This window comes from Idiotropiscis lumnitzeri, chromosome 9 (assembly GCF_059441095.1).
Source record: "Idiotropiscis lumnitzeri isolate Australia: NSW breed Sydney's pygmy pipehorse chromosome 9, RoL_Ilum_1.0, whole genome shotgun sequence".
NCBI classification, from domain to species: domain Eukaryota; kingdom Metazoa; phylum Chordata; class Actinopteri; order Syngnathiformes; family Syngnathidae; genus Idiotropiscis; species Idiotropiscis lumnitzeri.
Window position 1 is genome coordinate 20,228,829 of NC_142399.1, and position 24,996 is coordinate 20,253,824.

The 24,996-nt window shown below is 43.2% G+C and overlaps 16 non-coding genes across 16 annotated transcripts; all 16 read left to right on the forward strand.

Moving 5' to 3' along the window:
- The first annotated feature begins 7,507 nt into the window (after positions 1 to 7,507).
- On the forward strand, positions 7,508 to 7,626 carry LOC148330875 (5S ribosomal RNA). Its single transcript, XR_015845184.1, has one exon. It is a non-coding gene; the product is annotated as a 5S ribosomal RNA (ribosomal RNA).
- Positions 7,627 to 8,618: 992 nt separating this feature from the next.
- On the forward strand, positions 8,619 to 8,737 carry LOC148330876 (5S ribosomal RNA). Its single transcript, XR_015845230.1, has one exon. It is a non-coding gene; the product is annotated as a 5S ribosomal RNA (ribosomal RNA).
- Positions 8,738 to 9,733: 996 nt separating this feature from the next.
- LOC148330877 (5S ribosomal RNA) lies at positions 9,734 to 9,852 on the forward strand. The gene has a single exon (XR_015845185.1). It is a non-coding gene; the product is annotated as a 5S ribosomal RNA (ribosomal RNA).
- Positions 9,853 to 10,844: 992 nt separating this feature from the next.
- LOC148330878 (5S ribosomal RNA) lies at positions 10,845 to 10,963 on the forward strand. The gene has a single exon (XR_015845241.1). It is a non-coding gene; the product is annotated as a 5S ribosomal RNA (ribosomal RNA).
- A 993-nt stretch (positions 10,964 to 11,956) lies between these two features.
- On the forward strand, positions 11,957 to 12,075 carry LOC148330879 (5S ribosomal RNA). Its single transcript, XR_015845252.1, has one exon. It is a non-coding gene; the product is annotated as a 5S ribosomal RNA (ribosomal RNA).
- Positions 12,076 to 13,071: 996 nt separating this feature from the next.
- On the forward strand, positions 13,072 to 13,190 carry LOC148330880 (5S ribosomal RNA). Its single transcript, XR_015845187.1, has one exon. It is a non-coding gene; the product is annotated as a 5S ribosomal RNA (ribosomal RNA).
- Positions 13,191 to 14,182: 992 nt separating this feature from the next.
- LOC148330881 (5S ribosomal RNA) lies at positions 14,183 to 14,301 on the forward strand. The gene has a single exon (XR_015845263.1). It is a non-coding gene; the product is annotated as a 5S ribosomal RNA (ribosomal RNA).
- Positions 14,302 to 15,294: 993 nt separating this feature from the next.
- On the forward strand, positions 15,295 to 15,413 carry LOC148330882 (5S ribosomal RNA). The gene has a single exon (XR_015845274.1). It is a non-coding gene; the product is annotated as a 5S ribosomal RNA (ribosomal RNA).
- Positions 15,414 to 16,406: 993 nt separating this feature from the next.
- On the forward strand, positions 16,407 to 16,525 carry LOC148330883 (5S ribosomal RNA). The gene has a single exon (XR_015845188.1). It is a non-coding gene; the product is annotated as a 5S ribosomal RNA (ribosomal RNA).
- Positions 16,526 to 17,517: 992 nt separating this feature from the next.
- Positions 17,518 to 17,636, forward strand: LOC148330884 (5S ribosomal RNA). The gene has a single exon (XR_015845285.1). It is a non-coding gene; the product is annotated as a 5S ribosomal RNA (ribosomal RNA).
- Positions 17,637 to 18,628: 992 nt separating this feature from the next.
- Positions 18,629 to 18,747, forward strand: LOC148330885 (5S ribosomal RNA). Its single transcript, XR_015845189.1, has one exon. It is a non-coding gene; the product is annotated as a 5S ribosomal RNA (ribosomal RNA).
- Positions 18,748 to 19,739: 992 nt separating this feature from the next.
- Positions 19,740 to 19,858, forward strand: LOC148330886 (5S ribosomal RNA). Its single transcript, XR_015845190.1, has one exon. It is a non-coding gene; the product is annotated as a 5S ribosomal RNA (ribosomal RNA).
- Positions 19,859 to 20,850: 992 nt separating this feature from the next.
- Positions 20,851 to 20,969, forward strand: LOC148330887 (5S ribosomal RNA). Its single transcript, XR_015845191.1, has one exon. It is a non-coding gene; the product is annotated as a 5S ribosomal RNA (ribosomal RNA).
- Positions 20,970 to 21,964: 995 nt separating this feature from the next.
- Positions 21,965 to 22,083, forward strand: LOC148330888 (5S ribosomal RNA). The gene has a single exon (XR_015845192.1). It is a non-coding gene; the product is annotated as a 5S ribosomal RNA (ribosomal RNA).
- Positions 22,084 to 23,075: 992 nt separating this feature from the next.
- Positions 23,076 to 23,194, forward strand: LOC148330889 (5S ribosomal RNA). Its single transcript, XR_015845297.1, has one exon. It is a non-coding gene; the product is annotated as a 5S ribosomal RNA (ribosomal RNA).
- Positions 23,195 to 24,187: 993 nt separating this feature from the next.
- On the forward strand, positions 24,188 to 24,306 carry LOC148330890 (5S ribosomal RNA). The gene has a single exon (XR_015845308.1). It is a non-coding gene; the product is annotated as a 5S ribosomal RNA (ribosomal RNA).
- Positions 24,307 to 24,996: the final 690 nt, after the last annotated feature.

Below are 24,996 nucleotides of genomic sequence, written 5' to 3' on the forward strand. Positions count from 1 at the left end.
CCGATGCAGTCCGGTTGGGTTGGTGCAGTGAGTGTTTACTAAATAAAAAGTTAATGAATCAATTTTAAAAAATGGTGTTTACTGAATGCAATAAAGGGAAGTATAGTTAATGTGGCAATTAGCAGGTGTGGAGAAGCTTCATTCATTTTTTTTAGCTTCACTGGTTATTATCATTGGTTCTTATTTTATTAGTTCCACTTTATTCTTCCATTTATTCCAATTTAATTTAAATAATGTCAAATAAATGGTACATGACCATGGGTGGATAGCAGTGAACGCCCCCCCAAGTTATTGGTGTATATATTGGTGGTACGGGGCTGGTATAATATTAGTGCCCCCATGTGGTCCGAATGTGTAGCTACGGAGCCACACACAAGTCTCCTGACACGCATTTGCAAATCAGCACACGCATTTGCGAGTCGTCCGCGGCAGGACTGTAGCAAACGTCACCTGTAAGAAAAGGTCCCGTTTTTACAGGTCGCCCATCTACGGATTTTTGTCCGCATTTAACCACGTGTATGTGCCAACAAATCATTGTACACAATTGCTGATATTTGTCATATATCTGTGACTTCAATCATGCATTGTAGATTGTTGTGACACATTTGTGACTGTGGTTATAGTTTCAGATTCTTGTTACGTGTTTTTGGATTGAAGTATTTGCCACAATAAAGACAACATGTATAAAATGCAAAATTTTGAAAGGAATTCTCGCTTACGGCCATACTACCCTGAGAACGCCCAGGTGTGGTTGGTTGAGTGATTGCAGGTGTGCCTGATTGTCACTCTGCGTGAGTGTGCAGAGGTGACAGTCAGAGCTCTATGCTCCTGGCTTATGTCTTTTTTTGTGGCAAATCTTGGTTAATCTTTTCTGAATTTTTGGGAGTTTTTGTTTAGCTTTTTTTTTCTCCTCCCAGCCTCCGTGCTGTGGAGGGGGGTTTCTTTTGTTTCTTCTCCCCATTCCCCCCCTTCTTTCTCCCGGATCCAGGTTCAATGGACTCATTAGAACAAACCATGGAGCAGTCATTGAATCGAGTGCCTGATGGCATGCTGGCGGCGACCAAGAGACAAGGTTTGAACAGCGATGGAATGGTGAGCAATGTTGTGACTGAGAGCATAATTTTTGATAAAGACCTCACGGTATTTCTGGACATAGACAATGGTGATGAGATCACTCCTTTATGGTTAATTAGGGGAATTAAGGAAGTGTGTGGGCAGATTAAGGCCTGTCGGAGGATTTCCTCTGACAAATTTGAAATAACAGTTAGCTCTATTCAAGCGAAGAAGAAGCTACTTGATGGCTTCCGGATGGGCGCGGCGCGGATACATGGTCGGGAGATAACAACCGACGAAATGGTCGTATCCTTTCTACACCTGCCGGCATATATTGAAGACTCCGAAATATATGATAAACTTCAGTCCTGGGGCGTATCGGCGACCTCCAATGTACGGAGGAAAATGTGGCCGGGCACCGATGTAGCTGACGGGACCCGCTTTGTTAAAGTAAGATTTACTGACACTGTAAAATCTTTACCATATTCTGCTCGCTTCATCACTGCCTCAGGGCCTGAATATTTCAGGGTGATCCATGATCGACAGGTCAAAGTGTGTAGAGGTTGCCTGTCCCCGGAACATGTGTACAGGGATTGTCCGGAATTCTTGTGCCGGAAATGTGGCAAGCAGGGGCATTATGCCAGAGAATGTAATGAGACTCACCTTCGTCGTTGTGGTGTGTGCAGACAATACCCTGTCCTTTGTGTTTGTGGCGAGGATATTTCTGTGGCCGCACCGATAGAAATGGAAGACAGTCCCACTATCGCAAAGCCGGTTGTCCGCCTGCCAGAAACAAACCTTTCAAAAGCTCACCTGTTTGAGAATAGTGAGATGAGCTCTGATACAGTGCTGTGTGGGACAAGGGTGCCTGTAGTGGAGGGAGTTATAGGTCAAAATCCTAGCTCTACTCACGAACGAGGCGGGGGGGGTGCGCATCGCCCTACCCCTGATCCCATGTCGACCGGGGCCGAACCTTTGAAGGGGGTGAGTGTTGGGCAGATTCCACTCTCTGCCCCTGAGAGGGGGGGGACAACTATGGAAAGTTGTATCCCTAGGCCGGGGAAGAAACAACATCCAGAAAGGATCAGCAGTATCAATTTTTCCCTGCCGACCTCCCTAAATGCCTCGTGCACCGGCGATACGGGAGAGAGCGAGATATCTGCGGTGGGGAGGAATGTTGGTCAGCCTGAAGGCTCATCATTGCCCCAAATGATGCCGCAATGCCACATGGCAGAAGCCCCCTTACCGGTCGACAAGTGTCATGACAGTTGTAAATTGTCTGATGACAAAATGGAACACAGCACAGCGGAACCCAAAAAGAGGCAATCTGAAGGCTTGAGAAAAGGAAGATCGAAGAAGTCTAAGTGATAAGCCTCTTCCCCTCCTATCTTTATAATGACTGTTCTCCTTGTGTCAGCTAATGCCTGCGGGCTGCGGAGCAACCTCAAAATTGACAACATTTTACATAACACAAAGTGGGATGTTCTTTGTCTGCAAGAGACCTGGTGGAGCCAAGAGCATGTTGACAAGATTCGTCGCATGGTACGTGGCTCTGTACATGTAGCCCTCGGCTCCCCCAGGTCTTGTGGCGTAGCAATCCTGTCTAGGACCTGTGCACTGGGCCACCCCAACCTGGTGCATGCTGATCCGGGGGGCAGATTTATAGTGGTAGACTTTAATGGCTCATTGCCTCTCCGACTCATCAACCTCCATGCACCAAACCTGGAGCTAAAAAGACGAGACTTTTTCTTACATGTGTTTTCTTTTGTCAACAATAGAACAATTATGACTGGCGACTTCAATGTCGCCCTGAGTAAATTGGACATTAGTGTCAACAACACCTACAAAAATGATGTCAGCAGAAATTGTCTACTGAACTTGATCAACAACAACAATATGTTAGAAATCTGGAGAACCCTAAACCTCAGGGGGAGGGCTTTCTCGCGCAAACAAATAGTACTGGGCACGCTTAAACAATCGCGCATTGACTTGTGCTTAGCGTCTGCTTCCCTTGCGCAGAGACTGGACAATCCCAAGTACACATGGTCTGGACAGAGTGATCACGCGCTACTGTCGTTTGATCTATGTCTATACAAAAGCAGGCGGACCGGTGGTCTCTGGGTCTTCAATAATTCGCTTCTAGAAGATGAGAGCTTTATTTCAAAAGTAAACTATTTTCTTGATGGGATAAAGGAGGAGTCTAAGTATGTAGACAGGATCACAGACTGGTGGGAAAGTGTCAAACTACGTTTAAAAAAATTGTCAATTAATCATTGTAGAGCTAAGTCTTGGGTGGAAAAATTAGAGGAGAACACTGTGAGAGACCAATTGCTGAAAATAACTCTATCTGCGGCGATAACACGTGGGCCTGTGGACCCGTTATTTTTCTCGCTGCAACATAAACTCGAGCTGCTTGAAGCAAACAAGTGTAGAGGGGCAGCCCTGAGGGCCAAAGCTCAAAATGCTGTAGAGGGCGAGCGATCAACAGCGTACTTTTTGGGACTGGAAAAAAATAAACAAGGAAAAGCATATATATCTAAATTGTGGTCTCACAAATCTCACGCGATGGTCACGGACATTGATGACATTTTAGAAGAGGTCGAATTTTTCTATACTGATCTCTTCAAATTCCGACAACCGTTGACAGATCATGCCACCGAGGCCATAGCCGCCTTAAACCGTGTACTGAGTGTGGACGATAAAGACATGTGCGACAACTCAATGTCCGAATTCGAAATCACAAAGGCAATCCAAGATCTAAATAATAAAAAAAGCCCAGGTTGCGATGGTCTAACGGCTGAGTTCTTTAAGGCTTTTATGAAAAAGCTGTCACCTATCTTGCTCAATTTGTTTCATCACATGGAAAAAAAAGATCTGGTCCCTTCATCATTTTGCGAAGGTACCGTTACGTTAATACACAAGAAAGGTGCGTCTGAACAATTGAGCAACTATAGACCGATTAGTCTTTTGAACACTGACTATAAAATCTTAGCCAAAGTTTTAGCAGCTCGTCTCAAAAAAGTAATAGGTACCATCATCTCCGAAACGCAGTCATATAGCATTCCGACAAGGGATATTTCAGACACTATTTTAAGTATAAAGTATTTAACTAAACACATGGCTGCCTCGTGCGGAATTCATGTCAGCCTCGATTTCGAAAAAGCCTTTGATAGGGTGGAGCACTCTTTTTTATGGAAGGTGCTTGACAAATTTGGATTTGGGTCTTCCTTTACCAATTGGATAAAACGTCTGTATGCAAACGCAGCCAGTAAAATCAAAGTGAACGGACTACTGACAAGACCTGTTAAATTGGGAAGGTCAGTGAGACAGGGGTGCCCCCTGTCCTCACTACTCTTTAGCCTTGTTGTAGAACCACTTGCGGCCCTCCTTAAACAAAATAACAGCATAAAAGGCATTTGGACACCAAGTGGACGTGAAGTTAAGATTCTACAGTATGCGGACGATACAAACCTGTTTGTCAGAGACGTGGAGAGTCTAAGTGTAGCTCTCAACGAGCTCAACATTTTCTGCCAAGCCTCGGGTGCAAAAGTCAATTTTGAAAAGTCCACCATGGCCGTTTTTGGTACCACCAGCGCTGTGCCAAAGACCTGGGGTTTTAAAGAGGCCACACTCAGCCAAAAAATCCTTGGTGTTTGGATTGGGGAGAACACTTCTCGTTGTGATGAACAGCAATGGGAAACAGTTTTACCACAAGTAAAATCCACTTTAGATATGTGGAAATTCAGGAATTTAACTCTGAAAGGGAAAATATTGGTCATCAATAACCTGTGTATTTCAAAATTAATTCACTCACTGACTGTCACTCACATGTCCGCGAATGTTTTAAATAGATTAAATTTAACTTTTAATTATTTCATGTGGAAGAGGGAAAGAGGTTTCATTGGGCACTATACCTTGATCGGTGATGTCCAAGCAGGTGGCTTAAATTTGACAGACATTGGCACAAAAAAGGCTGCACTACGCTTGAAGCTGCTCAGAAAGTTTTTAAATCCTGCCTTCTCAGCTCCCTGGAAGGATTTTCTTCTGCCAATTTTAGAGGGTCTAGGCCGCTACGGCGTCTTCAATCTCTGCCAGATGTTGCCTCGCACGATGTTCCCCCCTCTGGACCCCTTCGAAAAAGAAATCTTAGAAGCGTGGTGGGCATTGCGGCCATGGGTTAGGACAGAGCCAATGTCACTCCATCAACTGCAGAACATTCCACTTAGGTTCAACCCCGATCTCCTGGGCGGTGAGCCAGGGAGTGGGGAAAGGATGTTAAGTGGGGTTTTAGAAAGTGCACACATCAGAACAATGGGTGATTTATTAGACCAGAAAGGGAATTTTAACATTGAACGCATTCGCACCTTGTTTCGCTTCCACAAAGTTCCCTTTCGAAGGGCCACTGTGTTGCGCTCAGTGGGAAAAATCAGAGACTCCGTGCATTGCCACTGGGGGCACCTTCTGGGGCGGATGTCACAGAGTGAAGACACCACCACTGAGTCAGAGTTAAATTATGTGCTGACCTTTGGGGCTCGACCGACTAGACTGGCAGAGTGCACAACAAAACTACTCTATCATGTGTTGCTAACCAAAATACTGAAAAAGCCAACAGCAGAAAACGCGTGGCGTCAGGCATACCCCACCCTGGCTCCCTCATCCATCTGGGCTGACATGTTTAACTGGTATACTCCACCCAAGGTAAGTAACACTGATTTTAAAATAAGACACAGGATAATCTTTCCATGTACAACGCTGCATGCTTTTCTACCAAGTGCCTATAACAGGACATGTCCAGTGTGCGGAGAGGAACCGGAGGATTTTCACCATCTCATTCTCCAATGCCGAGTCGTGCGACATTTCAGATCCAGACTGGAAGATCTCATTGCCAGGAGGCTGGGGGTGAAACTCCCCTCGCCGGTAGTCGGTGGTGGCGGTGACCAGAATTCCTGGCTTCTCCTGTTCGGTATCATCCCTTCACCATGGAAAGGCCTAAATGTCAAAGCCCTCAAGCTGCTCTTGGCCATAGCACGTCATTCCATCGTCATCACAAGAAACATCCACCTGCATGAAAAAAGGAAAGGCGATCACTGGTCCATCTTCAAATCGTTGGTCATCTCCCATCTCACCCATCTTCAGGAACATCGACCCCAACGTTTTCAAGACGACTTGGCAGTAAACAACGGACTAGTAACTTTCTCTGCTGACAACAGTCTGGACTTTCATTTTTAAAATGCATCCTTGGTTACGACTGTCTATCGTTGGACATCCCTACTGATGTTTGTTCACGAATGTTTGGATCTTGAGTCAAACCTCTATTTGTACAGATGTTTTTATTACAATAATAAAAAAAAAAAAAAAAAAAGAACGCCCGATCTCGTCCGATCTCTGAAGCTAAGCAGGGTCGGGCCTGGTTAGTACTTGGATGGGAGACCGCCTGGGAATACCAGGTGCTGTAAGCTTTTGCACCGCAAAAATAAAAAAAACTTTTGACAAATGTAAGCAAGTATGCGAGCTGCTTTTTTATAAATTTCCACATATTCGCCTGACAGGCTGAGAGCACAAAATGCCAACATTCAGCGTCCCCTGCCTTTGGGTGTTGCTACAGTCTCGCCGTGGACGACTCGCAAATGCGTGTGGCAATTTGTAAATGCGTGTTTGGAGATTTGAGTGTGGCTCCGGAGCTCCACATTAAGACCAAAAGGGGACTCTCGTAGTCTACAGGTGTAGCAGACAGATGACCCGATGCAGTCCGGTTGGGTTGGTGCAGTGAGTGTTTACTAAATAAAAAGTTAATGAATCAATTTAAAAAAATGGTGTTTACTGAATGCAATAAAGGGAAGTATAGTTAATGTGGCAATTAGCAGGTGTGGAGAAGCTTCATTCATTTTTTTTAGCTTCACTGGTTATATCATTGGTTCTTATTTTATTAGTTCCACTTTATTCTTCCATTTATTCCAATTTAATTTAAATAATGTCAAATAAATGGTACATGACCATGGGTGGATAGCAGTGAACGCCCCCCCAAGTTATTGGTGTATATATTGGTGGTACGGGGCTGGTATAATATTAGTGCCCCCATGTGGTCCGAATGTGTAGCTACGGAGCCACACACAAGTCTCCTGACACGCATTTGCAAATCAGCACACGCATTTGCGAGTCGTCCGCGGCAGGACTGTAGCAAACGTCACCTGTAAGAAAAGGTCCCGTTTTTACAGGTCGCCCATCTACGGATATTTGTCCGCATTTAACCATGTGTATGTGCCAACAAATCATTGTACACATTTGCTGATATTTGTCATATATCTGTGACTTCAATCATCATGCATTGTAGATTGTTGTGACACATTTGTGACTGTGGTTATAGTTTCAGATTCTTGTTACGTGTTTTTGGATTGAAGTATTTGCCACAATAAAGACAACATGTATAAAATGCAAAATTTTGAAAGGAATTCTCGCTTACGGCCATACTACCCTGAGAACGCCCGATCTCGTCCGATCTCGGAAGCTAAGCAGGGTCGGGCCTGGTTAGTACTTGGATGGGAGACCGCCTGGGAATACCAGGTGCTGTAAGCTTTTGCACCGCAAAAATAAAAAAAACTTTTGACAAATGTAAGCAAGTATGCGAGCTGCTTTTTTATAAATTTCCACATATTCGCCTGACAGGCTGAGAGCACAAAATGCCAACATTCAGCGTCCCCTGCCTTTGGGTGTTGCTACAGTCTCGCCGTGGACGACTCGCAAATGCGTGTGGCAATTTGCAAATGCGTGTCTGGAGACTTGAGTGTGGCTCCGGAGCTCCACATTAAGACCAAAAGGGGACTCTCGTAGTCTACAGGTGTAGCAGACAGATGACCCGATGCAGTCCGGTTGGGTTGGTGCAGTGAGTGTTTACTAAATAAAAAGTTAATGAATCAATTTAAAAAAATGGTGTTTACTGAATGCAATAAAGGGAAGTATAGTTAATGTGGCAATTAGCAGGTGTGGAGAAGCTTCATTCATTTTTTTTAGCTTCACTGGTTATATCATTGGTTCTTATTTTATTAGTTCCACTTTATTCTTCCATTTATTCCAATTTAATTTCAATAATGTCAAATAAATGGTACATGACCATGGGTGGATAGCAGTGAACGCCCCCCCAAGTTATTGGTGTATATATTGGTGGTACGGGGCTGGTATAATATTAGTGCCCCCATGTGGTCCGAATGTGTAGCTACGGAGCCACACACAAGTCTCCTGACACGCATTTGCAAATCAGCACACGCATTTGCGAGTCGTCCGCGGCAGGACTGTAGCAAACGTCACCTGTAAGAAAAGGTCCAGTTTTTACAGGTCGCCCATCCACGGATTTTTGTCCGCATTTAACCATGTGTATGTGCCAACAAATCATTGTACACATTTGCTGATATTTGTCATATATCTGTGACTTCAATCATGCATTGTAGATTGTTGTGACACATTTGTGACTGTGGTTATAGTTTCAGATTCTTGTTACGTATTTTTGGATTGAAGTATTTGCCACAATAAAGACAACATGTATAAAATGCAAAATTTTGAAAGGAATTCTCGCTTACGGCCATACTACCCTGAGAACGCCCGATCTCGTCCGAACTCGGAAGCTAAGCAGGGTCGGGCCTGGTTAGTACTTGGATGGGAGACCGCCTGGGAATACCAGGTGCTGTAAGCTTTTGCACCGCAAAAATAAAAAAAACTTTTGACAAATGTAAGCAAGTATGCGAGCTGCTTTTTTTATAAATTCCCACATATTCGCCTGACAGGCTGAGAGCACAAAATGCCAACATTCAGCGTCCCCTGCCTTTGGGTGTTGCTACAGTCTCGCCGTGGACGACTCGCAAATGCGTGTGGCAATTTGCAAATGCGTGTCTGGAGACTTGAGTGTGGCTCCGGAGCTCCACATTAAGACCAAAAGGGGACTCTCGTAGTCTACAGGTGTAGCAGACAGATGACCCGATGCAGTCCGGTTGGGTAGGTGCAGTGAGTGTTTACTAAATAAAAAGTTAATGAATCAATTTAAAAAAATGGTGTTTACTGAATGCAATAAAGGGAAGTATAGTTAATGTGGCAATTAGCAGGTGTGGAGAAGCTTCATTCATTTTTTTTAGCTTCACTGGTTATATCATTGGTTCTTATTTTATTAGTTCCACTTTATTCTTCCATTTATTCCAATTTAATTTAAATAATGTCAAATAAATGGTACATGACCATGGGTGGATAGCAGTGAACGCCCCCCCAAGTTATTGGTGTATATATTGGTGGTACGGGGCTGGTATAATATTAGTGCCCCCATGTGGTCCGAATGTGTAGCTACGGAGCCACACACAAGTCTCCTGACACGCATTTGCAAATCAGCACACGCATTTGCGAGTCGTCCGCGGCAGGACTGTAGCAAACGTCACCTGTAAGAAAAGGTCCCGTTTTTACAGGTCGCCCATCTACGGATTTTTGTCCGCATTTAACCATGTGTATGTGCCAACAAATCATTGTACACATTTGCTGATATTTGTCATATATCTGTGACTTCAATCATCATGCATTGTAGATTGTTGTGACACATTTGTGACTGTGGTTATAGTTTCAGATTCTTGTTACGTGTTTTTGGATTGAAGTATTTGCCACAATAAAGACAACATGTATAAAATGCAAAATTTTGAAAGGAATTCTCGCTTACGGCCATACTACCCTGAGAACGCCCGATCTCGTCCGATCTCGGAAGCTAAGCAGGGTCGGGCCTGGTTAGTACTTGGATGGGAGACCGCCTGGGAATACCAGGTGCTGTAAGCTTTTGCACCGCAAAAATAAAAAAAACTTTTGACAAATGTAAGCAAGTATGCGAGCTGCTTTTTTATAAATTTCCACATATTCGCCTGACAGGCTGAGAGCACAAAATGCCAACATTCAGCGTCCCCTGCCTTTGGGTGTTGCTACAGTCTCGCCGTGGACGACTCGCAAATGCGTGTGGCAATTTGCAAATGCGTGTCTGGAGACTTGAGTGTGGCTCCGGAGCTCCACATTAAGACCAAAAGGGGACTCTCGTAGTCTACAGGTGTAGCAGACAGATGACCCGATGCAGTCCGGTTGGGTTGGTGCAGTGAGTGTTTACTAAATAAAAAGTTAATGAATCAATTTAAAAAAATGGTGTTTACTGAATGCAATAAAGGGAAGTATAGTTAATGTGGCAATTAGCAGGTGTGGAGAAGCTTCATTCATTTTTTTTAGCTTCACTGGTTATATCATTGGTTCTTATTTTATTAGTTCCACTTTATTCTTCCATTTATTCCAATTTAATTTAAATAATGTCAAATAAATGGTACATGACCATGGGTGGATAGCAGTGAACGCCCCCCCAAGTTATTGGTGTATATATTGGTGGTACGGGGCTGGTATAATATTAGTGCCCCCATGTGGTCCGAATGTGTAGCTACGGAGCCACACACAAGTCTCCTGACACGCATTTGCAAATCAGCACACGCATTTGCGAGTCGTCCGCGGCAGGACTGTAGCAAACGTCACCTGTAAGAAAAGGTCCAGTTTTTACAGGTCGCCCATCCACGGATTTTTGTCCGCATTTAACCATGTGTATGTGCCAACAAATCATTGTACACATTTGCTGATATTTGTCATATATCTGTGACTTCAATCATGCATTGTAGATTGTTGTGACACATTTGTGACTGTGGTTATAGTTTCAGATTCTTGTTACGTATTTTTGGATTGAAGTATTTGCCACAATAAAGACAACATGTATAAAATGCAAAATTTTGAAAGGAATTCTCGCTTACGGCCATACTACCCTGAGAACGCCCGATCTCGTCCGAACTCGGAAGCTAAGCAGGGTCGGGCCTGGTTAGTACTTGGATGGGAGACCGCCTGGGAATACCAGGTGCTGTAAGCTTTTGCACCGCAAAAATAAAAAAAACTTTTGACAAATGTAAGCAAGTATGCGAGCTGCTTTTTTTATAAATTCCCACATATTCGCCTGACAGGCTGAGAGCACAAAATGCCAACATTCAGCGTCCCCTGCCTTTGGGTGTTGCTACAGTCTCGCCGTGGACGACTCGCAAATGCGTGTGGCAATTTGCAAATGCGTGTCTGGAGACTTGAGTGTGGCTCCGGAGCTCCACATTAAGACCAAAAGGGGACTCTCGTAGTCTACAGGTGTAGCAGACAGATGACCCGATGCAGTCCGGTTGGGTTGGTGCAGTGAGTGTTTACTAAATAAAAAGTTAATGAATCAATTTAAAAAAATGGTGTTTACTGAATGCAATAAAGGGAAGTATAGTTAATGTGGCAATTAGCAGGTGTGGAGAAGCTTCATTCATTTTTTTTAGCTTCACTGGTTATATCATTGGTTCTTATTTTATTAGTTCCACTTTATTCTTCCATTTATTCCAATTTAATTTCAATAATGTCAAATAAATGGTACATGACCATGGGTGGATAGCAGTGAACGCCCCCCCAAGTTATTGGTGTATATATTGGTGGTACGGGGCTGGTATAATATTAGTGCCCCCATGTGGTCCGAATGTGTAGCTACGGAGCCACACACAAGTCTCCTGACACGCATTTGCAAATCAGCACACGCATTTGCGAGTCGTCCGCGGCAGGACTGTAGCAAACGTCACCTGTAAGAAAAGGTCCAGTTTTTACAGGTCGCCCATCCACGGATTTTTGTCCGCATTTAACCATGTGTATGTGCCAACAAATCATTGTACACATTTGCTGATATTTGTCATATATCTGTGACTTCAATCATGCATTGTAGATTGTTGTGACACATTTGTGACTGTGGTTATAGTTTCAGATTCTTGTTACGTATTTTTGGATTGAAGTATTTGCCACAATAAAGACAACATGTATAAAATGCAAAATTTTGAAAGGAATTCTCGCTTACGGCCATACTACCCTGAGAACGCCCGATCTCGTCCGAACTCGGAAGCTAAGCAGGGTCGGGCCTGGTTAGTACTTGGATGGGAGACCGCCTGGGAATACCAGGTGCTGTAAGCTTTTGCACCGCAAAAATAAAAAAAACTTTTGACAAATGTAAGCAAGTATGCGAGCTGCTTTTTTTATAAATTCCCACATATTCGCCTGACAGGCTGAGAGCACAAAATGCCAACATTCAGCGTCCCCTGCCTTTGGGTGTTGCTACAGTCTCGCCGTGGACGACTCGCAAATGCGTGTGGCAATTTGCAAATGCGTGTCTGGAGACTTGAGTGTGGCTCCGGAGCTCCACATTAAGACCAAAAGGGGACTCTCGTAGTCTACAGGTGTAGCAGACAGATGACCCGATGCAGTCCGGTTGGGTAGGTGCAGTGAGTGTTTACTAAATAAAAAGTTAATGAATCAATTTAAAAAAATGGTGTTTACTGAATGCAATAAAGGGAAGTATAGTTAATGTGGCAATTAGCAGGTGTGGAGAAGCTTCATTCATTTTTTTTAGCTTCACTGGTTATATCATTGGTTCTTATTTTATTAGTTCCACTTTATTCTTCCATTTATTCCAATTTAATTTAAATAATGTCAAATAAATGGTACATGACCATGGGTGGATAGCAGTGAACGCCCCCCCAAGTTATTGGTGTATATATTGGTGGTACGGGGCTGGTATAATATTAGTGCCCCCATGTGGTCCGAATGTGTAGCTACGGAGCCACACACAAGTCTCCTGACACGCATTTGCAAATCAGCACACGCATTTGCGAGTCGTCCGCGGCAGGACTGTAGCAAACGTCACCTGTAAGAAAAGGTCCCGTTTTTACAGGTCGCCCATCTACGGATTTTTGTCCGCATTTAACCATGTGTATGTGCCAACAAATCATTGTACACATTTGCTGATATTTGTCATATATCTGTGACTTCAATCATCATGCATTGTAGATTGTTGTGACACATTTGTGACTGTGGTTATAGTTTCAGATTCTTGTTACGTGTTTTTGGATTGAAGTATTTGCCACAATAAAGACAACATGTATAAAATGCAAAATTTTGAAAGGAATTCTCGCTTACGGCCATACTACCCTGAGAACGCCCGATCTCGTCCGATCTCGGAAGCTAAGCAGGGTCGGGCCTGGTTAGTACTTGGATGGGAGACCGCCTGGGAATACCAGGTGCTGTAAGCTTTTGCACCGCAAAAATAAAAAAAACTTTTGACAAATGTAAGCAAGTATGCGAGCTGCTTTTTTATAAATTTCCACATATTCGCCTGACAGGCTGAGAGCACAAAATGCCAACATTCAGCGTCCCCTGCCTTTGGGTGTTGCTACAGTCTCGCCGTGGACGACTCGCAAATGCGTGTGGCAATTTGCAAATGCGTGTCTGGAGACTTGAGTGTGGCTCCGGAGCTCCACATTAAGACCAAAAGGGGACTCTCGTAGTCTACAGGTGTAGCAGACAGATGACCCGATGCAGTCCGGTTGGGTTGGTGCAGTGAGTGTTTACTAAATAAAAAGTTAATGAATCAATTTAAAAAAATGGTGTTTACTGAATGCAATAAAGGGAAGTATAGTTAATGTGGCAATTAGCAGGTGTGGAGAAGCTTCATTCATTTTTTTTAGCTTCACTGGTTATATCATTGGTTCTTATTTTATTAGTTCCACTTTATTCTTCCATTTATTCCAATTTAATTTAAATAATGTCAAATAAATGGTACATGACCATGGGTGGATAGCAGTGAACGCCCCCCCAAGTTATTGGTGTATATATTGGTGGTACGGGGCTGGTATAATATTAGTGCCCCCATGTGGTCCGAATGTGTAGCTACGGAGCCACACACAAGTCTCCTGACACGCATTTGCAAATCAGCACACGCATTTGCGAGTCGTCCGCGGCAGGACTGTAGCAAACGTCACCTGTAAGAAAAGGTCCAGTTTTTACAGGTCGCCCATCCACGGATTTTTGTCCGCATTTAACCATGTGTATGTGCCAACAAATCATTGTACACATTTGCTGATATTTGTCATATATCTGTGACTTCAATCATGCATTGTAGATTGTTGTGACACATTTGTGACTGTGGTTATAGTTTCAGATTCTTGTTACGTATTTTTGGATTGAAGTATTTGCCACAATAAAGACAACATGTATAAAATGCAAAATTTTGAAAGGAATTCTCGCTTACGGCCATACTACCCTGAGAACGCCCGATCTCGTCCGAACTCGGAAGCTAAGCAGGGTCGGGCCTGGTTAGTACTTGGATGGGAGACCGCCTGGGAATACCAGGTGCTGTAAGCTTTTGCACCGCAAAAATAAAAAAAACTTTTGACAAATGTAAGCAAGTATGCGAGCTGCTTTTTTTATAAATTCCCACATATTCGCCTGACAGGCTGAGAGCACAAAATGCCAACATTCAGCGTCCCCTGCCTTTGGGTGTTGCTACAGTCTCGCCGTGGACGACTCGCAAATGCGTGTGGCAATTTGCAAATGCGTGTCTGGAGACTTGAGTGTGGCTCCGGAGCTCCACATTAAGACCAAAAGGGGACTCTCGTAGTCTACAGGTGTAGCAGACAGATGACCCGATGCAGTCCGGTTGGGTTGGTGCAGTGAGTGTTTACTAAATAAAAAGTTAATGAATCAATTTAAAAAAATGGTGTTTACTGAATGCAATAAAGGGAAGTATAGTTAATGTGGCAATTAGCAGGTGTGGAGAAGCTTCATTCATTTTTTTTAGCTTCACTGGTTATATCATTGGTTCTTATTTTATTAGTTCCACTTTATTCTTCCATTTATTCCAATTTAATTTAAATAATGTCAAATAAATGGTACATGACCATGGGTGGATAGCAGTGAACGCCCCCCCAAGTTATTGGTGTATATATTGGTGGTACGGGGCTGGTATAATATTAGTGCCCCCATGTGGTCCGAATGTGTAGCTACGGAGCCACACACAAGTCTCCTGACACGCATTTGCAAATCAGCACACGCATTTGCGAGTCGTCCGCGGCAGGACTGTAGCAAACGTCACCTGTAAGAAAAGGTCCAGTTTTTACAGGTCGCCCATCCACGGATTTTTGTCCGCATTTAACCATGTGTATGTGCCAACAAATCATTGTACACATTTGCTGATATTTGTCATATATCTGTGACTTCAATCATGCATTGTAGATTGTTGTGACACATTTGTGACTGTGGTTATAGTTTCAGATTCTTGTTACGTATTTTTGGATTGAAGTATTTGCCACAATAAAGACAACATGTATAAAATGCAAAATTTTGAAAGGAATTCTCGCTTACGGCCATACTACCCTGAGAACGCCCGATCTCGTCCGAACTCGGAAGCTAAGCAGGGTCGGGCCTGGTTAGTACTTGGATGGGAGACCGCCTGGGAATACCAGGTGCTGTAAGCTTTTGCACCGCAAAAATAAAAAAAACTTTTGACAAATGTAAGCAAGTATGCGAGCTGCTTTTTTTATAAATTCCCACATATTCGCCTGACAGGCTGAGAGCACAAAATGCCAACATTCAGCGTCCCCTGCCTTTGGGTGTTGCTACAGTCTCGCCGTGGACGACTCGCAAATGCGTGTGGCAATTTGCAAATGCGTGTCTGGAGACTTGAGTGTGGCTCCGGAGCTCCACATTAAGACCAAAAGGGGACTCTCGTAGTCTACAGGTGTAGCAGACAGATGACCCGATGCAGTCCGGTTGGGTAGGTGCAGTGAGTGTTTACTAAATAAAAAGTTAATGAATCAATTTAAAAAAATGGTGTTTACTGAATGCAATAAAGGGAAGTATAGTTAATGTGGCAATTAGCAGGTGTGGAGAAGCTTCATTCATTTTTTTTAGCTTCACTGGTTATATCATTGGTTCTTATTTTATTAGTTCCACTTTATTCTTCCATTTATTCCAATTTAATTTAAATAATGTCAAATAAATGGTACATGACCATGGGTGGATAGCAGTGAACGCCCCCCCAAGTTATTGGTGTATATATTGGTGGTACGGGGCTGGTATAATATTAGTGCCCCCATGTGGTCCGAATGTGTAGCTACGGAGCCACACACAAGTCTCCTGACACGCATTTGCAAATCAGCACACGCATTTGCGAGTCGTCCGCGGCAGGACTGTAGCAAACGTCACCTGTAAGAAAAGGTCCCGTTTTTACAGGTCGCCCATCTACGGATTTTTGTCCGCATTTAACCATGTGTATGTGCCAACAAATCATTGTACACATTTGCTGATATTTGTCATATATCTGTGACTTCAATCATGCATTGTAGATTGTTGTGACACATTTGTGACTGTGGTTATAGTTTCAGATTCTTGTTACGTATTTTTGGATTGAAGTATTTGCCACAATAAAGACAACATGTATAAAATGCTAAATTTTGAAAGGAATTCTCGCTTACGGCCATACTACCCTGAGAACGCCCGATCTCGTCCGATCTCGGAAGCTAAGCAGGGTCGGGCCTGGTTAGTACTTGGATGGGAGACCGCCTGGGAATACCAGGTGCTGTAAGCTTTTGCACCGCAAAAATAAAAAAAACTTTTGACAAATGTAAGCAAGTATGCGAGCTGCTTTTTTATAAATTTCCACATATTCGCCTGACAGGCTGAGAGCACAAAATGCCAACATTCAGCGTCCCCTGCCTTTGGGTGTTGCTACAGTCTCGCCGTGGACGACTCGCAAATGCGTGTGGCAATTTGTAAATGCGTGTTTGGAGATTTGAGTGCGGCTCCGGAGCTCCACATTAAGACCAAAAGGGGACTCTCGTAGTCTACAGGTGTAGCAGACAGATGACCCGATGCAGTCCGGTTGGGTTGGTGCAGTGAGTGTTTACTAAATAAAATGTTAATGAATCAATTTAAAAAAATGGTGTTTACTGAATGCAATAAAGGGAAGTATAGTTAATGTGGCAATTAGCAGGTGTGGAGAAGCTTCATTCATTTTTTTTAGCTTCACTGGTTATATCATTGGTTCTTATTTTATTAGTTCCACTTTATTCTTCCATTTATTCCAATTTAATTTAAATAATGTCAAATAAATGGTACATGACCATGGGTGGATAGCAGTGAACGCCCCCCCAAGTTATTGGTGTATATATTGGTGGTACGGGGCTGGTATAATATTAGTGCCCCCATGTGGTCCGAATGTGTAGCTACGGAGCCACACACAAGTCTCCTGACACGCATTTGCAAATCAGCACACGCATTTGCGAGTCGTCCGCGGCAGGACTGTAGCAAACGTCACCTGTAAGAAAAGGTCCAGTTTTTACAGGTCGCCCATCCACGGATTTTTGTCCGCATTTAACCATGTGTATGTGCCAACAAATCATTGTACACATTTGCTGATATTTGTCATATATCTGTGACTTCAATCATGCATTGTAGATTGTTGTGACACATTTGTGACTGTGGTTATAGTTTCAGATTCTTGTTACGTATTTTTGGATTGAAGTATTTGCCACAATAAAGACAACATGTATAAAATGCAAAATTTTGAAAGGAATTCTCGCTTACGGCCATACTACCCTGAGAACGCCCGATCTCGTCCGAACTCGGAAGCTAAGCAGGGTCGGGCCTGGTTAGTACTTGGATGGGAGACCGCCTGGGAATACCAGGTGCTGTAAGCTTTTGCACCGCAAAAATAAAAACAACTTTTGACAAATGTAAGCAAGTATGCGAGCTGCTTTTTTATAAATTCCCACATATTCGCCTGACAGGCTGAGAGCACAAAATGCCAACATTCAGCGTCCCCTGCCTTTGGGTGTTGCTACAGTCTCGCCGTGGACGACTCGCAAATGCGTGTGGCAATTTGCAAATGCGTGTCTGGAGACTTGAGTGTGGCTCCGGAGCTCCACATTAAGACCAAAAGGGGACTCTCGTAGTCTACAGGTGTAGCAGACAGATGACCCGATGCAGTCCGGTTGGGTTGGTGCAGTGAGTGTTTACTAAATAAAAAGTTAATGAATCAATTTAAAAAAATGGTGTTTACTGAATGCAATAAAGGGAAGTATAGTTAATGTGGCAATTAGCAGGTGTGGAGAAGCTTCATTCATTTTTTTTAGCTTCACTGGTTATATCATTGGTTCTTATTTTATTAGTTCCACTTTATTCTTCCATTTATTCCAATTTAATTTAAATAATGTCAAATAAATGGTACATGACCATGGGTGGATAGCAGTGAACGCCCCCCCAAGTTATTGGTGTATATATTGGTGGTACGGGGCTGGTATAATATTAGTGCCCCCATGTGGTCCGAATGTGTAGCTACGGAGCCACACACAAGTCTCCTGACACGCATTTGCAAATCAGCACACGCATTTGCGAGTCGTCCGCGGCAGGACTGTAGCAAACGTCACCTGTAAGAAAAGGTCCCGTTTTTACAGGTCGCCCATCTACGGATTTTTGTCCGCATTTAACCATGTGTATGTGCCAACAAATCATTGTACACATTTGCTGATATTTGTCATATATCTGTGACTTCAATCATGCATTGTAGATTGTTGTGACACATTTGTGACTGTGGTTATAGTTTCAGATTCTTGTTACGTGTTTTTGGATTGAAGTATTTGCCACAAAAAAGACAACATGTATAAAATGCAAAATTTTGAAAGGAATTCTCGCTTACGGCCATACTACCCTGAGAACGCCCGATCTCGTCCGATCTCGGAAGCTAAGCAGGGTCGGGCCTGGTTAGTACTTGGATGGGAGACCGCCTGGGAATACCAGGTGCTGTAAGCTTTTGCACCGCAAAAATAAAAAAAACTTTTGACAAATGTAAGCAAGTATGCGAGCTGCTTCTTTATAAATTTCCACATATTCGCCTGACAGGCTGAGAGCACAAATTGCCAACATTCAGCGTCCCCTGCCTTTGGGTGTTGCTACAGTCTCGCCGTGGACGACTCGCAAATGCGTGTGGCAATTTGCAAATGCGTGTCTGGAGACTTGAGTGTGGCTCCGGAGCTCCACATTAAGACCAAAAGGGGACTCTCGTAGTCTACAGGTGTAGCAGACAGATGACCCGATGCAGTCCGGTTGGGTTGGTGCAGTGAGTGTTTACTAAATAAAAAGTTAATGAATCAATTTTAAAAAATGGTGTTTACTGAATGCAATAAAGGGAAGTATAGTTAATGTGGCAATTAGCAGGTGTGGAGAAGCTTCATTCATTTTTTTTAGCTTCACTGGTTATATCATTGGTTCTTATTTTATTAGTTCCACTTTATTCTTCCATTTATTCCAATTTAATTTAAATAATGTCAAATAAATGGTACATGACCATGGGTGGATAGCAGTGAACGCCCCCCCAAGTTATTGGTGTATATATTGGTGGTACGGGGCTGGTATAATATTAGTGCCCCCATGTGGTCCGAATGTGTAGCTACGGAGCCACACACAAGTCTCCTGACACGCATTTGCAAATCAGCACACGCATTTGCGAGTCGTCCGCGGCAGGACTGTAGCAAACGTCACCTGTAAGAAAAGGTCCCGTTTTTACAGGTCGCCCATCTACGGATTTTTGTCCGCATTTAACCATGTGTATGTGCCAACAAATCATTGTACACATTTGCTGATATTTGTCATATATCTGTGACTTCAATCATGCATTGTAGATTGTTGTGACACATTTGTGACTGTGGTTATAGTTTCAGATTCTTGTTACGTATTTTTGGATTGACGTATTTGCCACAATAAAGACAACATGTATAAAATGCAAAATTTTGAAAGGAATTCTCGCTTACGGCCATACTACCCTGAGAACGCCCGATCTCGTCCGATCTCGGAAGCTAAGCAGGGTCGGGCCTGGTTAGTACTTGGATGGGAGACCGCCTGGGAATACCAGGTGCTGTAAGCTTTTGCACCGCAAAAATAAAAAAAACTTTTGACAAATGTAAGCAAGTATGCGAGCTGCTTCTTTATAAATTTCCACATATTCGCCTGACAGGCTGAGAGCACAAATTGCCAACATTCAGCGTCCCCTGCCTTTGGGTGTTGCTACAGTCTCGCCGTGGACGACTCGCAAATGCGTGTGGCAATTTGCAAATGCGTGTCTGGAGACTTGAGTGTGGCTCCGGAGCTCCACATTAAGACCAAAAGGGGACTCTCGTAGTCTACAGGTGTAGCAGACAGATGACCCGATGCAGTCCGGTTGGGTTGGTGCAGTGAGTGTTTACTAAATAAAAAGTTAATGAATCAATTTAAAAAAATGGTGTTTACTGAATGCAATAAAGGGAAGTATAGTTAATGTGGCAATTAGCAGGTGTGGAGAAGCTTCATTCATTTTTTTTAGCTTCACTGGTTATATCATTGGTTCTTATTTTATTAGTTCCACTTTATTCTTCCATTTATTCCAATTTAATTTAAATAATGTCAAATAAATGGTACATGACCATGGGTGGATAGCAGTGAACGCCCCCCCAAGTTATTGGTGTATATATTGGTGGTACGGGGCTGGTATAATATTAGTGCCCCCATGTGGTCCGAATGTGTAGCTACGGAGCCACACACAAGTCTCCTGACACGCATTTGCAAATCAGCACACGCATTTGCGAGTCGTCCGCGGCAGGACTGTAGCAAACGTCACCTGTAAGAAAAGGTCCCGTTTTTACAGGTCGCCCATCTACGGATTTTTGTCCGCATTTAACCATGTGTATGTGCCAACAAATCATTGTACACATTTGCTGATATTTGTCATATATCTGTGACTTCAATCATGCATTGTAGATTGTTGTGACACATTTGTGACTGTGGTTATAGTTTCAGATTCTTGTTACGTATTTTTGGATTGAAGTATTTGCCACAATAAAGACAACATGTATAAAATGCAAAATTTTGAAAGGAATTCTCGCTTACGGCCATACTACCCTGAGAACGCCCGATCTCGTCCGATCTCGGAAGCTAAGCAGGGTCGGGCCTGGTTAGTACTTGGATGGGAGACCGCCTGGGAATACCAGGTGCTGTAAGCTTTTGCACCGCAAAAATAAAAAAAACTTTTGACAAATGTAAGCAAGTATGCGAGCTGCTTTTTTATAAATTTCCACATATTCGCCTGACAGGCTGAGAGCACAAAATGCCAACATTCAGCGTCCCCTGCCTTTGGGTGTTGCTACAGTCTCGCCGTGGACGACTCGCAAATGCGTGTGGCAATTTGCAAATGCGTGTCTGGAGACTTGAGTGTGGCTCCGGAGCTCCACATTAAGACCAAAAGGGGACTCTCGTAGTCTACAGGTGTAGCAGACAGATGACCCGATGCAGTCCGGTTGGGTAGGTGCAGTGAGTGTTTACTAAATAAAAAGTTAATGAATCAATTTAAAAAAATGGTGTTTACTGAATGCAATAAAGGGAAGTATAGTTAATGTGGCAATTAGCAGGTGTGGAGAAGCTTCATTCATTTTTTTTAGCTTCACTGGTTATATCATTGGTTCTTATTTTATTAGTTCCACTTTATTCTTCCATTTATTCCAATTTAATTTAAATAATGTCAAATAAATGGTACATGACCATGGGTGGATAGCAGTGAACGCCCCCCCAAGTTATTGGTGTATATATTGGTGGTACGGGGCTGGTATAATATTAGTGCCCCCATGTGGTCCGAATGTGTAGCTACGGAGCCACACACAAGTCTCCTGACACGCATTTGCAAATCAGCACACGCATTTGCGAGTCGTCCGCGGCAGGACTGTAGCAAACGTCACCTGTAAGAAAAGGTCCCGTTTTTACAGGTCGCCCATCTACGGATTTTTGTCCGCATTTAACCATGTGTATGTGCCAACAAATCATTGTACACATTTGCTGATATTTGTCATATATCTGTGACTTCAATCATCATGCATTGTAGATTGTTGTGACACATTTGTGACTGTGGTTATAGTTTCAGATTCTTGTTACGTGTTTTTGGATTGAAGTATTTGCCACAATAAAGACAACATGTATAAAATGCAAAATTTTGAAAGGAATTCTCGCTTACGGCCATACTACCCTGAGAACGCCCGATCTCGTCCGATCTCGGAAGCTAAGCAGGGTCGGGCCTGGTTAGTACTTGGATGGGAGACCGCCTGGGAATACCAGGTGCTGTAAGCTTTTGCACCGCAAAAATAAAAAAAACTTTTGACAAATGTAAGCAAGTATGCGAGCTGCTTTTTTATAAATTTCCACATATTCGCCTGACAGGCTGAGAGCACAAAATGCCAACATTCAGCGTCCCCTGCCTTTGGGTGTTGCTACAGTCTCGCCGTGGACGACTCGCAAATGCGTGTGGCAATTTGCAAATGCGTGTCTGGAGACTTGAGTGTGGCTCCGGAGCTCCACATTAAGACCAAAAGGGGACTCTCGTAGTCTACAGGTGTAGCAGACAGATGACCCGATGCAGTCCGGTTGGGTTGGTGCAGTGAGTGTTTACTAAATAAAAAGTTAATGAATCAATTTAAAAAAATGGTGTTTACTGAATGCAATAAAGGGAAGTATAGTTAATGTGGCAATTAGCAGGTGTGGAGAAGCTTCATTCATTTTTTTTAGCTTCACTGGTTATATCATTGGTTCTTATTTTATTAGTTCCACTTTATTCTTCCATTTATTCCAATTTAATTTAAATAATGTCAAATAAATGGTACATGACCATGGGTGGATAGCAGTGAACGCCCCCCCAAGTTATTGGTGTATATATTGGTGGTACGGGGCTGGTATAATATTAGTGCCCCCATGTGGTCCGAATGTGTAGCTACGGAGCCACACACAAGTCTCCTGACACGCATTTGCAAATCAGCACACGCATTTGCGAGTCGTCCGCGGCAGGACTGTAGCAAACGTCACCTGTAAGAAAAGGTCCAGTTTTTACAGGTCGCCCATCCACGGATTTTTGTCCGCATTTAACCATGTGTATGTGCCAACAAATCATTGTACACATTTGCTGATATTTGTCATATATCTGTGACTTCAATCATGCATTGTAGATTGTTGTGACACATTTGTGACTGTGGTTATAGTTTCAGATTCTTGTTACGTATTTTTGGATTGAAGTATTTGCCACAATAAAGACAACATGTATAAAATGCAAAATTTTGAAAGGAATTCTCGCTTACGGCCATACTACCCTGAGAACGCCCGATCTCGTCCGAACTCGGAAGCTAAGCAGGGTCGGGCCTGGTTAGTACTTGGATGGGAGACCGCCTGGGAATACCAGGTGCTGTAAGCTTTTGCACCGCAAAAATAAAAAAAACTTTTGACAAATGTAAGCAAGTATGCGAGCTGCTTTTTTTATAAATTCCCACATATTCGCCTGACAGGCTGAGAGCACAAAATGCCAACATTCAGCGTCCCCTGCCTTTGGGTGTTGCTACAGTCTCGCCGTGGACGACTCGCAAATGCGTGTGGCAATTTGCAAATGCGTGTCTGGAGACTTGAGTGTGGCTCCGGAGCTCCACATTAAGACCAAAAGGGGACTCTCGTAGTCTACAGGTGTAGCAGACAGATGACCCGATGCAGTCCGGTTGGGTTGGTGCAGTGAGTGTTTACTAAATAAAAAGTTAATGAATCAATTTAAAAAAATGGTGTTTACTGAATGCAATAAAGGGAAGTATAGTTAATGTGGCAATTAGCAGGTGTGGAGAAGCTTCATTCATTTTTTTTAGCTTCACTGGTTATATCATTGGTTCTTATTTTATTAGTTCCACTTTATTCTTCCATTTATTCCAATTTAATTTAAATAATGTCAAATAAATGGTACATGACCATGGGTGGATAGCAGTGAACGCCCCCCCAAGTTATTGGTGTATATATTGGTGGTACGGGGCTGGTATAATATTAGTGCCCCCATGTGGTCCGAATGTGTAGCTACGGAGCCACACACAAGTCTCCTGACACGCATTTGCAAATCAGCACACGCATTTGCGAGTCGTCCGCGGCAGGACTGTAGCAAACGTCACCTGTAAGAAAAGGTCCAGTTTTTACAGGTCGCCCATCCACGGATTTTTGTCCGCATTTAACCATGTGTATGTGCCAACAAATCATTGTACACATTTGCTGATATTTGTCATATATCTGTGACTTCAATCATGCATTGTAGATTGTTGTGACACATTTGTGACTGTGGTTATAGTTTCAGATTCTTGTTACGTATTTTTGGATTGAAGTATTTGCCACAATAAAGACAACATGTATAAAATGCAAAATTTTGAAAGGAATTCTCGCTTACGGCCATACTACCCTGAGAACGCCCGATCTCGTCCGAACTCGGAAGCTAAGCAGGGTCGGGCCTGGTTAGTACTTGGATGGGAGACCGCCTGGGAATACCAGGTGCTGTAAGCTTTTGCACCGCAAAAATAAAAAAAACTTTTGACAAATGTAAGCAAGTATGCGAGCTGCTTTTTTTATAAATTCCCACATATTCGCCTGACAGGCTGAGAGCACAAAATGCCAACATTCAGCGTCCCCTGCCTTTGGGTGTTGCTACAGTCTCGCCGTGGACGACTCGCAAATGCGTGTGGCAATTTGCAAATGCGTGTCTGGAGACTTGAGTGTGGCTCCGGAGCTCCACATTAAGACCAAAAGGGGACTCTCGTAGTCTACAGGTGTAGCAGACAGATGACCCGATGCAGTCCGGTTGGGTAGGTGCAGTGAGTGTTTACTAAATAAAAAGTTAATGAATCAATTTAAAAAAATGGTGTTTACTGAATGCAATAAAGGGAAGTATAGTTAATGTGGCAATTAGCAGGTGTGGAGAAGCTTCATTCATTTTTTTTAGCTTCACTGGTTATATCATTGGTTCTTATTTTATTAGTTCCACTTTATTCTTCCATTTATTCCAATTTAATTTAAATAATGTCAAATAAATGGTACATGACCATGGGTGGATAGCAGTGAACGCCCCCCCAAGTTATTGGTGTATATATTGGTGGTACGGGGCTGGTATAATATTAGTGCCCCCATGTGGTCCGAATGTGTAGCTACGGAGCCACACACAAGTCTCCTGACACGCATTTGCAAATCAGCACACGC